Source organism: Zea mays, chromosome 3, assembly GCF_902167145.1.
Source record: "Zea mays cultivar B73 chromosome 3, Zm-B73-REFERENCE-NAM-5.0, whole genome shotgun sequence".
Lineage (NCBI taxonomy): Eukaryota > Viridiplantae > Streptophyta > Magnoliopsida > Poales > Poaceae > Zea > Zea mays.
The window spans coordinates 161,767,531-161,781,349 of NC_050098.1; positions in this window are offsets into that span (position 1 = coordinate 161,767,531).

A 13,819-nucleotide genomic window follows, 5' to 3' on the forward strand; every position below is an offset into this window, starting at 1 on the left:
CTGCATTCCCTTAGGAACGACTTTGGAGCTTCTTCGCCTTTACTTTTGGCGGAATCAGCGTTGACTTTTCGCTGTAAGCTCTGCATTCCCTTAGGAACGTCTTTGGAGCTTCTTCGCCTTTACTTTTGGCGGAATCAGCGTTGACTTTTCGCTGTAAGCTCTGCATTCCCTTAGGAACGACTTTGGAGCTTCGTCACTTTTTACTTTTCGGCACTCGATGGTGCGTTCTCAGCTTTTACATTTACATTCCTTGGGGGATTTTGCTCTTATAGAACTAAAAAAGGAAATTACATGTGATGGCCCCATTAAAAACCTTTCTCCCCCTTCAGAAAGGAAAAGGGTGCCATGAAAGAAAAAAAAATAAAAAAAAATATGAAAAATTACATCGAGCTATACATAATATCGCCGAAGCTCATCCGCATTCCAAGATCTAGGAATGTCGTTGCCGTCCATATCCTTCAATCTGTATGAACCGGGTCTTGACGAAGATGCTACCAAGAAAGGTCCATCCCATTTCAACTGCAACTTGCCCACTGTTTCTGGGTTAGCCACTCTCCGAAGCACCAAGTGTCCTGGCTCAATATTCTTTAGCCGAACCTTTCTATCTCGCCATTTTATTGTTTCGGCTTGATATTTATTGATGTTCTCCACGGCTTGCAGCCTGATCCCTTCTAAAGCATCTTTTTCCACAGAATAAGCAGCTTCGGAACCTGATTCTGCCGAAGCTACTACTCTTATTGATCCGGTTTTAGCTTCCTCCGGAGTTATTGCTTCGTCACCGAATAATAACTTGAATGGAGTAAAGCCTGTAGACCTTGATGTTGTTGTATTGTGGCTCCACACCACTTTGGTTAACTGATCTGGCCAATTTCCCTTGGGTTGATTGAAGATTAACTTCATTATTCCTGTCATTATAATGTCATTGGCTCTTTCAACGAGTCCGTTTGACTCCGGATGCCTGACTGATGCAAAATGGATCTTCGTACCAATTTGATCACAGAAATCCCTGAAAGCTTCGGAGTCAAACTGTGTTCCATTATCCACAGTGATGGCCTTTGGTACCCCGAAACGACAAACAATATTCTGCCAGAAAAACTTTTGAATGGTGGCCGAAGTTATTGTGGCTAAAGGCTTTGCTTCAATCCATTTGGAAAAATATTCCACAGCCACTACAACATATCTTAAGTTCCCTTGGGCCGGTGGTAATGGACCCAACAAGTCAAGGCCCCACCTTTGCAATGGCCAGGTGGGTTGTATGAGCTGTGTCAAGGACGAAGGTTGTTTTTGATCTCTTGCACATTTCTGACAACCTTCGCACTTTTGAACTAATTCTGCCGCATCCGAAGCTGCCTTCGGCCAATAAAACCCCTGACGGAAAACTTTTCCATGTAACGGCCTAGATCCAATGTGAGATCCACACAGGCCTGCATGTATTTCTTTCATCAACTCTATGCCTTCGGCTCTAGATAAACACTTGAGTAATGGAGCACAAACTCCATGCTTGTACAACTCCCCTTCTATCATGACATATGGAGGAGCTCTTGCCTCTATCCTCCTGTTATAAGTTTCGTCATCTGAAAGGAATTTACCCTGAAGGTAAGAGATGATCTCAGTTCTCCAGTCTTCACTATAAACAGGAGATATATTGAGGACTGCTCTTTCAAGAAGTTCCACCGAAGGTGCTTTTATTGTTTCGAAGAACACATCCGAAGGTAAGGGCAGCCCCTGTGCTGCTGACTTAGCTAGCAAATCAGCATGCTCATTTTGTCCTCGAGGGATATTTTTAACAGAAAATCCTTCGAAGGAAGCTTCAACTCTTCGAACCATATCCAGATATTTTTCAAGCTTCGGATCTTTAGCCTTGCAACTCTTGTCAATATGACCCGAAACAACCTGGGAATCAGTTTTAAGCATGGCCCTTCTGATTCCCATTGCTTTTAGCTTCTGAAGACCCAAAAGCAGGGCTTCGTACTCGGCGATGTTATTTGTGCAACTAAAATCAAGTTTTACCGCATAGCAAGTTTTAACTTTGGAAGGTGAAACCAACACAGCAGCCGCTCCCGCTCCGAAGGTTCCCCAAGACCCATCACAAAACACTGTCCATGCTTCGGCGTCTTTATTTGTTTCTTCCTCCTGAGCCCCTGGCGTCCAGTCAGCAATGAAGTCTGCTAACGCCTAGGACTGAATCGAAGATCTATGAACATATTCAATACAAAATTCGTTGAGCTCTGCAGCCCATTTTCCAATCCTTCCAGTAGCTTCTCGGTTCCTCATAATATCCTTCAGAGGTTGTGAAGAAGGAACAATTATGTTGTAAGCTTGAAAATAATGCCGAAGCTTCCTGGAGGCCATCAAGACAGCATACAGTACCTTCTCCAACTCTGTATAATTTTTCTTTGATAAACTAAGAACCTCGGATACAAAATATATTGGGGCCTGCCTCTTAACTTGACCATCAAACTTCTCCTGGACAAGCGCTGCACTTACCGCTGAGTGCGAAGCTGCCACATATAATAACAAAGGAGCCCCTGGCGTCGGTGGAGTTAATGTTGTTAGATCTATCAAATACTGTTTCAGCTCTTCAAAGGCCTTCTGCTGAATTGGTCCCCATTGAAAGACTTCGGCTGACTTCAGCACTTCGAAGAATGGTAAGTTTCTCTCTGCTGATCTGGATATGAATCTATTGAGAGATGCCAACCTTCCTGTCAATCTTTGAGCCCCCTTTTTTGTAGTTGGTGGTTCCATCCGAAGTATAGCTTCAATTTTACTTGGATTAGCTTCAATTCCCTTTGTTGAAACCAAACACCCAAGAAATTTCCCCTTCTTTACTCCGAAGACGCATTTTTCTGGATTCAACTTTAAACCAGCTTGTCTGAAACTGGCAAAGGTCTCCTGCAAATCAGCAATATGATTCTCCTGTTTTGTGCTTTTTACAATGATGTCATCAACATAAGTTAGCACATTTCTGCCTATCTGAGACTGGAGAACCTTCGCAGTCATTCTGCTGAAACTTCCTCCAGCGTTTTTGAGCCCCTCAGGCATCCGAAGATAGCAATATGTGCCACTTGGAGTTATGAAACTAGTCTTCAGCTCATCTTCCTTCTTCATCCAGATTTGGTGGTAGCCTGAATAACAGTCTAACAGACTCATGAGCTCTGAAGAAGCTGCTGCATCAACTAAAGAGTCTATCCTCGGCAATGGGAATTCATCCTTCGGACAAGCCTTGTTAAGATCTGTAAAATCGATACACATTCGCCACTTGCCATTGGCCTTTTTTACCATAACAGTGTTAGCTAGCCATTCTGGGTACTTTACTTCTCTGATAACTCCTGCACTGAGGAGTCTTTTGACTTCGTTACGAGCACCTTCGGCCTTATCATCTGACATTTTCCGAAGCCTCTGCTTTCTGGGCCTGAAGGATGGATCAACATTGAGCGAGTGCTCAATAACATCCCTATTAACTCCGCAGAGATCATTGGCTGACCATGCAAAAACATCTTTGTTGTGAAACAAAAACCTTATCAAGGTTTTCTCTTGTTCTTCGGATAATTGAGAGCCCAACAGCACCTTCTGCTCTGCTATGTCCTCACATAAGAGCATGGGCTTCGGCTGATCTGCTGAAGCTGCTTTCTCCCTTCTGAATTTGTACTGTTCACAAGCTTCAGCTCCATCTATGTTATGGATTGCTTTTGAGTCGGTCCAGTTTCCTTCGGCCCTTCTGGCAGCTTCCTGACTTCCATGAATAGCGATGGGTCCTTGATCCGAAGGTATCTTCATGCAGAGATAAGCAGGATGAAGAATTGCTTCGAAAGCATTGAGGGTGCCACGACCAATAATTGCATTGTAAGGGTATTCCATGTCAACAATGTCAAACACAACTTGCTCAGTTCTAGTGTTGTTAATGAACCCGAAGGTCACTGACATGGTGATCTTGCCCAGTGCTACAATCTGTCTTCCTCCGAAGCCACAAAGAGGATGTGTAGCGTCATGAATCTTATCTTCTGGCTCTTGCATTTGTCTGAAGGCCTTAGCAAATATGATATCAGCTGCACTACCTGTGTCAACCAAGACATTATGGACCAGAAATCCTTTGATAACACAAGAGATAACCATGGCATCATTATGTGGGTAATCCTTGAGCTGAAGGTCCTCTTGGGAGAAGGTAATAGGAATGTGAGACCATCTTGACTTGATGAAGGGCCCTTGCACCCCAACATGTTGTACCCTTCTCTTTGCCTCTTTCTTCTGTTTCTTGTTGGCTGGCTCTGAGGACGAACCACCTGTAATCGGGAGCACCAGCTTCGGGTCCGAAGCAGCTCCATCTTGATCGTTGAACGAAGCCATCAGCTCAAAAAGTGGAAGTGAGTTCACCGGAGGTGGGCGCCAATGTTGGGGACTTGTTCTCAGAAGCTCTGTCTTAAGTACAAGGCAACATAAAATGTTAAATGTTAACGTCCTTCGTCCATGAAACATTATTCCTTTGAGGATAATGAGCCTTGGACGAAGGTAAATGAAAATATAATTACGAAGCTCAAGTCTTCGTAATAAAATTTCAATAGATATTAAAAAACAACATAAAATAAAGGGTATAAAAGGGGTAAATAAATCATGGACGAATTACATTATATTTACTTAGTATATTGAATCATTGAATACAATAATACCTCTGCCTTGGCAAAGGTAGAATTCCGAAAGATGCGACTGCAATTCTCAGAATGCGTGAACAGTAAAGGAATATTGTTCACTATTTATAGGCACAGGACGCAGCCTGTGAGAAATTACAAGTATGCCCTTTATAAAAGTTTACAACATTGACTCAGACCTTTATGGACTAAAAGGTCATTCTATCTTTAAGTCGGTTTGTAATACCGAAGCTTCATGAAGAGGAAGCTTCGGCTACCTTTCACAAGCAGCTTCAGCCGAAAGCCGCTTCTTCCTTAGAGACCTTCGGCGACGAAGCATAGACCCAACATCGGTGTTTTAGAAATAATGACCGAGCGGTTACTAGCGATGTCGGTGTTTTAGAAGTAACAACCGAGTCCTTTGGAGCCACGTCGCCGCTTTAGGAATAACAGTCGAGTGATTACTGGCAATGTCGGTATTTTAGAAGTAACAGCCGAGTGACAACGGACCACGTCAGCCACTTTGGAAACAGTGGCCGAGTGAAGTCTGGTAACATCAGCGTTTTTAGAAATAGCAGCTGAGTTATATTGGGCCCCGTCGGCCATTTTGGAAATAACGGCCGAGTGATGACATGGCACGCCAGCGTTTTAGAAATAACAGCTGGGTGATGACTGGGCACTTTTTAGAAATGGCGTCTGGCCTAGGAAAACCCCATATGTACTGCACTGTCGCATGCCTCTGCATTCTGAGCCCTAGTTTTGCTTTTCTGCATCCAGATCTTCTCTGCTCTCTTGCGATATTGCTTCTGCTCCGCTCGCCAGCAAGATTGAGATGGCGCCCAAGCGGAAGACTCAGAGTTCATCTGTCACAATCATTCCTCCCATCGATCCCAACAGCCAGTTGCCTTTTGCAGGTAACCACATGTCTGTTGTTTCTGAATCCGACCTTCTCCACCTTGTATCCATCGGAGTTCTTCCTCCGAAGGAACTCTGTTCTTGGCGGATTTGTCGTGGGGTCACTGTTCTGACAGAAGACACTCACGAATCCGTCATTTACATTCCTTTTCTCATCCGCAGCCTTGCTCTTCCTATTTCTCCTTTCTTCCGCGGTCTCCTTTATTTCTATCACTTGAATTTAACCCATTTGAATCCCAATTCCATTCCGCAAGTTTCCATTTTTGTTCATTTGTGTGAAGCCTTCCTTGGTATTCTGCCACACTTTGGCTTATGGAAGTATTTATATCACTGTCGGCCTGGGATGGCCGGGGGACAGCACCAGTTTGTGGGGGTGCAAGTTTGGAGATGCGTCGTGGGAGGAAAATCGAGTACCTCGACATCCCACTCAAGGACAGCATCAAAGGATGGCGCCTGGAATGGTTTATCATGGAGAATCACGGGAATTCCCTCCCCCCCGGTCAGGGAGACAACCAGATGTTCGCACTCCGAGTTGGACTGAATCCCCCACAGACCTGGAGGTAGCTGAGGTGGGGTCTCTGCTTGCCGAGGTTGGATTGTTGAAGGAGAAGGGTCTAACTGCCGAGGCTGTGGTTGCCGATTTTGTTTTCAAGAACATTCAGCCACTAAAAGATAGAGCGTATCTAGCTTATCTGTATCGAGGCCTTGCTGATTCAACCCGGGTTACCAATAGAAGGATTCCTGCTGTGGATTTGGTGAGCCGGCTTGAGATGATACTCAGAGGCAAGGTGTCTAATATCGGTGCTCCTGTTGCATACTCAGCCTGGAATCTGCCTCCTTCTAAGGCCTTCATCAGTTTTGTGTCAAATCCTCCTACTGGTGATAGCGGTTTGGGCCTTAGAGTGCGACCTTCTCCTGAAGAGGTTGAGGCTTTGGTTGCTTCACTTGGCAAAATCCCCGACGACGAGAGGCAGGTTCATTTCGAGGTGCCTTTGAATCCGAGTGACACAGAAATAAGTGCCATGCTGGACATGTTGGCTGAAGATTCCTCTGATGCAGCCCCTGCTGAAACACTGGTTGTAGCACCCATCCCCGAGTCTGGCAAAGCTTTGGATACTCAAAGGTCTGATAGTATTCGTCCGAAGCGTCCTCGCCGAACCAATCATCCAACTTCTCCTGCTGAGGGGAAGAAAAAAAGAGACGTCTTCGTCAAGTGTCATGCTTTAATCAGGATGCCGACCCTTCTGCTCCTACTGCTGAGGAAGTGCTAGTGCCGGTTTTTGCTGAAGCTGATCCCAATGGGTGTGACCCGACTGATGCTGAACCCAATGGGTGTGACCTTGATGATGTTGAACCCAATGGGTGTAATCCGGCCAAAGTTGGTCCCAATGGGTGTACCGTCCGCATTATTGATGAAGATGAGGAAGAGGAGGAGGAAATCCCTTTAATTCGGAAGAACAACCGGCGCTACATAGCCAGCAGGGAGAGTAGTGGTGTTCCTTCTCCAGCTTTGTCTGCCCTCGTTGGTCTGCAAGAATTGTCTCTGGCAAATTTTGATCAGACTCTCGAAGATATGGTCCCTGAAGATCTGTTTCGGAGCCGGCAGATGGTGGGATGATGGAAATTTGTGTTGATGTGCCTGATGCCAGGTTGGAGTTATCCCGAGCGGCGTCTCGTGCCTCATCGACCTTGGAGCGTGGTCTTAAGAGTCAGAAGGCTGGTCTGGATTGCTCTGTTCCCATGGAAGTGGTTGAAGGTCCTTCAGCCTTAGAGGTGGCTGTTACAGAGGGCTCGGTCCTCAAGGATGGCGCTAGCGTTTACCCAGCCCCCGAGGGTGTTGCCGGAGATGATCCGGCTCGGATGGGTAGCGCGAGCTATGACCCAGCCCCCGAGAGTGTCCGAGTTGGTTCTTCCTCTCCTACTTCCATGGATGTTCACGTAGGGTCTTCTCCTCCGCATTCTGGTTACATGGCAGCAGCACGAGCTTCAGGTCAGGAAGTCACCTTAGAGGTCGGCGCTCCTGATGACAGAATTTTGATTTCTGCTGATGACACTGAATTGGTCCCCGCTGATGCATTGCGGATTGCTCTGGTTGGTGATCCTTCATCGAGCTATCAACTGACTTCCCACGATTTGGGGGTTCCTTCGCTCTTCTCCAACCTCTAGGTAATTTGGTTTTTCTTGATCTGACTATACCCCGGGTGTGATACTGTTCTTACACTCATTTGTTTTTAACGTCAGGCATTGGTTGACGAAATGGCTGGTCAGTTGAGGTCGTAGGGTGCTTCTGTCCCGGAAAGAGCTCTGTCTCTAACGCATTGGAATCCAGTGCTGCTTCAGCGGCGGGTATCTGATTTGGAGATGGCAAATGCTGGTTAGTGCCCTTTGTTTCTTCTTTGGCTACTTGACTGATCTGCTTTTTAGCTGAACACCCTTGCTTGACTGTTTCTTGATAGATATGGCCCGGTGGTATTCTAATCTTGAAGAAAAATATTCTCAAGGTCAGACGGATTTGGCCCAGGTTTCTGCTTCTCTGAATGATGCCAACATGCTGAACTCCACTCTCAATGCTCAGCTTGACTCTGAAAAGGTGGCCAATGAATTAAACTTTTACTTGCCCTTATCTGTTGTGTTCTTAATGCTTGCTTAATGTTGGGGAGTTGATTCTTGTCTGCAGGAGGAGAAACGTGCCCTTGCAACTTCTCGTGACAACCTCGACAAGTTATACCGCGACGCCAGCAACTCGTTGACCATCTTGGAGAGGAGCCATCGCTTCACCATGGAAGACTTGGATAATCATCGTTATAAGCTGCAAGAGTCCATGGATGATATGATTCGCCTTAGGCAATTGGTGTCGAGCAAGGATACTATCATCAAGGATCTGCGCGCTTCTAAGAGATCAATCGTCCAGGAGCTAGAAGCTGCTCGGTTGGCTGTCAAGGCTGTTGAAGACACTTCCGCTACTCTGAGGGCCCAGCGTGACAGAGCTATGGACAAAGCCGTTCGCGTGGGGCGAATCCTGATGAGGAGACCCGACGTGGTTGTTCCTGACGACATAGTGGCGGACGTGAATGCCGCTCCTGATTCTTCGAGTCACCCCTCTTCGTCGGTCGCTCTTGATAAGAACATTGCCAAATAGAAACACTGAATCCTTTGTATACATGGTTAGTGTGTTCGGATATTTCGTTAGAAAACACTTTTCAGTACTGAATGTCGTTATTGTTTTCCCGTTGTTATAATCCAACGGTATCTACAATTGCAGAAGTAAATGTAGTGTGATGGTTTTGAAATTTCTTTATATTTCGCGACTTATAGTGGTCTCCCTGAGTTAAGTAAGCGTGAGCATGTCACAGACTCACACCACCTTATGTCGTTGTCGACTTAAATCGATTGCTCCTTTAGTAGGGTATAGTGGTCACCCTGAGTTAAGTAAGCGTGAGTGTCACACCGTCTTAAGTCGTTGCCAACTTAAGTGGATTGCTTCGTTAGTAGGGTATAGTGGTCACCCTGAGTTAAGTAAGCGTGAGCATGTCACACTGCCTTAAGTCGTTGCCGACTTAAGTCGATTGCTCCGTTAGTAGGGTATAGTGGTCACCCTGAGTTAAGTAAGCATGAGCATGTCACACCGCCTTAACTCGTTGCCGACTTAAGTCGATTGCTCCGTTAGTAGGGTATAGTGGTCACCCTGAGTTAAGTAAGCATGAGCATGTCACACCGCATTAAGTCATTGCTGACTTAAGTTGATTGCTCCGTTAGTAGGGTATAGTGGTCACCCTGAGTTAAGTAAGCATGCAGGTTGACAGTAAACAATTTGAGTGCCTTTGAAGTCTTTTTATTGATGATATATTTCCTAGTTTATAGAATACAATGCCGTCCCAATAGCTTTTGAAATATAGCTAGGGGTAAAACTTCCTGAGATGTTCTATGTTCCATGAGTTCCCAATTTCTGTGCCGTTCATTTGAGTGAGACGATATGATCCAGGCCGAGTGACTTCTGCTACTATGAATGGTCCTTCCCATAGTGGTGATAATTTGTGCCGTCCCTCCCCCGTTAGAATTCGGCGGAGGACGAGGTCTCCCACTGTGAAGGATCGATGTCGTATGGCCTTGTCATGATAGCGCCTCAGAGTTTGCTGATACCGGGTCGACTGAATCACTGTATTCAATCGTTCCTCTTCTAGTACATCAACATCCTCCAGTCTAGTAGCCTCAGCTTCTGCTATGTTTTCAAAGATTAACCTTGGTGCCCCAAACTTGAGATCAGCATGTAGCACTGCTTCTGAACCATAGACCACAAAGAAAGGAGTGTTTCCATGCAAAGCCCGGCTAGGTTGAGTTCTCAGGCTCCAAACAACATAAGGCAGCTCTCTGATCCACTTTCCTGCGAACTTTTCATTCTTGTCGAAGACTTTCTTTCTAAGCGCCTCCAATATCATCCCGTTGGCTCTTTCTACCTGCCCGTTGGCTCTTGGGTGCGCCACCGAGGCATATTTGATCTGAATGTTTTTTGTTCGCAGAAATCAAAGAACTGAGCTTGTGAAATTGGATCCCAGGTCGGTTATAATGCTATTCAATATTCCGAACCTGAATATTATGTCTTGTATGAATTCTACTGCCTTAGCTAAAGTTAGAGAAGCAATGGGTTTGAACTCTATCCATTTAGTGAATTTATCGATAGCAACCAGTACATGAGTGTATCCTCCTTGAGCTTTCTTGAAGGGTCCAATCATATCTAGTCCCCAGCATGCGAACGACCAGGTTACATGTATGGTTTGTAGTTGTTGCGCAGGTAGATGCTGCTGTTTTGACAAGTACTGGCAAGCTTCGCACCTCTGGACTAACTCGGCTGCTCACTCTTTGCTGTTGGCCAATAGAAACCCGACCTGAAGACCTTCCCAACCAAGGTCCTGGATGGTGCGTGTATCCCGCATTGCCCAGCATGGACCTCATCCAGAAGTTGTTTCCCAGTAGTCGAGATAATGCATTTCATGAGGACTCCTGATGCGCCCCTTCTGTATAGTGTTTCCCCAATGAGAGTATAATGAGCTGACTGCCTCGCAATGCGTTCGGCTGCATTTTTGTCCTCTGGTTCCTCCTCATTCTTTATGTACCTGATGATCGGCTCCCTCCAGTCATTAGAATCTGACTCTGGTTGGCTCAGAGTATTGCATTCCTCTACCCGATCTAGTGAAATGCTCGGGTGCAGTACTTCTTGGACAAAAACTCCAGGTGGGACCTGAGTCCGACTGGATCCTAGCTTGGACAATGCATCAGCTGTCGTGTTGCGGTCTCTCTCCACATGATGAAATTCCAGACCCTCAAATTTGTCTTCTAGTTTTCGGACAGCAGTACAGTATTTTCCCATGGAATCATTCGAGCAATCCCATTCTTTATTTATCTGACTTACGACCACCAGAGAATCTCCATATACCATCAGTCTCTTGATGCCCAGTGATATGGCAATGTTCAGTCCATGAATCAAAGCTTCGTATTCTGCTGCATTATTGGATGCTGGGAATAACAATTGAAGAGCATATTTGAGTTGTTCACCTCCGGGTGCAATGAAGAGGATCCCTGCATCTGCCCCCCTGCAGTTTTAACGAGCCATCAAAATACATTCGCCATACTTCTGCTGTTTCCGGGTTATCTGGCACTTGTTGTTCGGTTCACTCTGATACGAAGTCAACCAGTGCTTGAGTTTTGATTGCGGTGCGAGGTCGAAATTCAATGTCATGAGATCCCAGTTCACAGGCCCACTTGGCTATTCTTCTGATGGCTTCTTTATTGTGGAGAATATCCCCTATCAAAAATCCAGTGACTACTATGACTTTGTGGTCGTCGAAGTAGTGACGAAGCTTGCGTGCAGTTAGAAGTACTGCATATAATAATTTCTGAACTTGAGGGTATTTCTTCTTCGAGGGACCCAGGACTTCACTGATGAAATAGACAGGATGTTGTACTGGGTATGCATGTCCCTCTTCTGCTCACTCGACTACCAACGCGGTGCTCACCACGTGAGTCGTGCAAGAGATGTATAATAGCAGATCTTCAGCCGGTTGAATCGGCGTGGCTCGACACGGTGGTTTTAGCACTGGCGGTGTTGTCAAGAATTTCTTTAGTGCATCTAGAGCTTCCTGTGCTTCTAAAGTCCACTGGAATTTGTCTACCTTCTTGAGCAACTTATAGAACGGTAAGCCTTTTTCTCCCAGCCTTGATATGAATCTGCTTAGAGCTGCCATGCATCTGGTAAGTCTTTGTACTTTCTTCTGTGATCGTGGCGCTTCCATTCTCATGATAGCCTCGATCTTTTCTGGATTGGCCTCAATTCCCCGGTGGCTGACAATAAACCCGAGCAACTTTCCTGCTGGTACTCCGAAGACACATTTTTCGGGATTAAGCTTCCATCGATATCGCCATAGACTGTTGAAGACCAGCTGTAAATCTTCAATGAAATTTTTTCTGAGTTCTCTATCTTAATTACCACATCATCCACGTAAGCTTCCACACGCTTGCCCCAGTGATCGGCTAAGCATGTCTGAATAGCCCTCTGGTAAGTCGCTCCAGCGTTTTTGAGGCCGAACGGCATGGAGGTATAACATAAAGCTCCAAACAGGGTGATGAATGCTGTTTTTTCCTCGTATTCTTTTGCCAAGCTAATTTGATGATACCCGGAGTAGCAATCCAAGAAAGACAACACAGAACATCCGGCGGTCGAGTCCACCACCTGGTCTATTCTAGGAAGTCCGTAGGGATCCTTCGGACAGTGTTTGTTGAGATCCGTATAGTCGACGCACATGCGCCAATCCACTTTATTCTTTTTGAGTACAAGAACAGGGTTAGCTAACCACTCAGGATGTAACACCTCTCTAATGAATCCGGCCGCGACCAAGCGAGCTAGCTCAGCACAGATGGCTTCTCTCTTGTCGGGCGTGAAGCGACGTAATTTTTGTCGGATCGGCCTCGCCTGGGGGTAGACCTTCAATTTGTGCTCGGCCAGTTCTCTCGAGACTCCCGGCATATCCACAGGTTGCCATGCAAATACGTCTCGGTTATCTTGCAAAAACTGGACGAGCGCGCCTTCCTATTTGTCATCCAGGCTAGAACTGATGATAGCTGTTTTGCGTTCGTCGGTGAACCCAAGATTGATACTCTTGGTTTCTTTAGTCGGTCGTATAGAGGTCACGACTTGAGCTTCATTCGCGGGTACCACGAGGTCTTCCTCAGGCTTTGAGTTCGCCTGCGTATAAGAAGTCGCCGATGGTTTGGTGGCGAGGGCCGCCTGAATGGCCACTCGGAAACATTCTGTGGCGCCTTGGAAGTCAGCACGCACAGTTATGATTCCTTGTGGTCCTGGCATCTTCAATATCATATATGTATAATGTGGAATGGCCATGAACTTCACCAATCCAGGCCTCCCGATGATGGTGTTGTATCCGCAGTCGAAGTTTGCCACCTCGAACCTCAGGAACTCGGTTCTGTAGTTTTCTGAAGTTCCGAAGGTGACCGGCATGTAGATGTGGCCCAACGGATATTCTCCTTCAGTCGGCACGATGCCGAAGAAGGGTGTGTCCGACTCGTGGAGCTCTTTGAGGGGGACTCCCAAGCCTTGGAGCATCTGGGGGAAGGTGACGTTGATGCTGCTTCCCCGTCCACTAATACCTTCTTTACCCTGCTCTCTCGGATCACCGGATCGACGAGGAGCGGGTACTTGCCTGGGTGGTCGAAGTTGAGCCACTGATCTGCCCGGGTGAAGGTGATCGGGTGCTCAGACCATTGGTACGGGGCAGGAGGACCGGTGGCCGCCACCAGTATCTGACGATCGTTGAGCTTTTGTTGTCTCTTGCTTTCTTGTGACCCGTGTCCGCCGAAGATGACGTTGACTTCTCTGTCAACGCATGGGAAGGCTCCACCTCCTCCCTCCTCCTGCTGCTGGGGTTGTCGAGGTTCTCCTGGTCCTCCTCGCGGTTGGGGAGGAGGTAGAGGTTGGAAGGGTCGGCCATTCCCCACGGAATGCTTGAAGTCTCTGCAGTTCCGGAGGGTGTGGCGCATGTCCTTGTGGTACGGACACTGGGCGTCGAGGATGTCGTCTAGCGTGCGCTCGCCTCCGCGAGGTCCTCCTCGGGCGCGAGAGGCGGGCGGTCCGGCGGTGTGGACCTCTTCACGAGGCCTCTTCTCCCAGCGTTTGTCGGGTTGCTTGTTCATGTCGCGTCGCGGTGCTGCCGGTGCAGGCTTTGCTCCTCCGATGAGGTCTTGAGCTCGTTCATCGGCGGTGATGTAGAGGT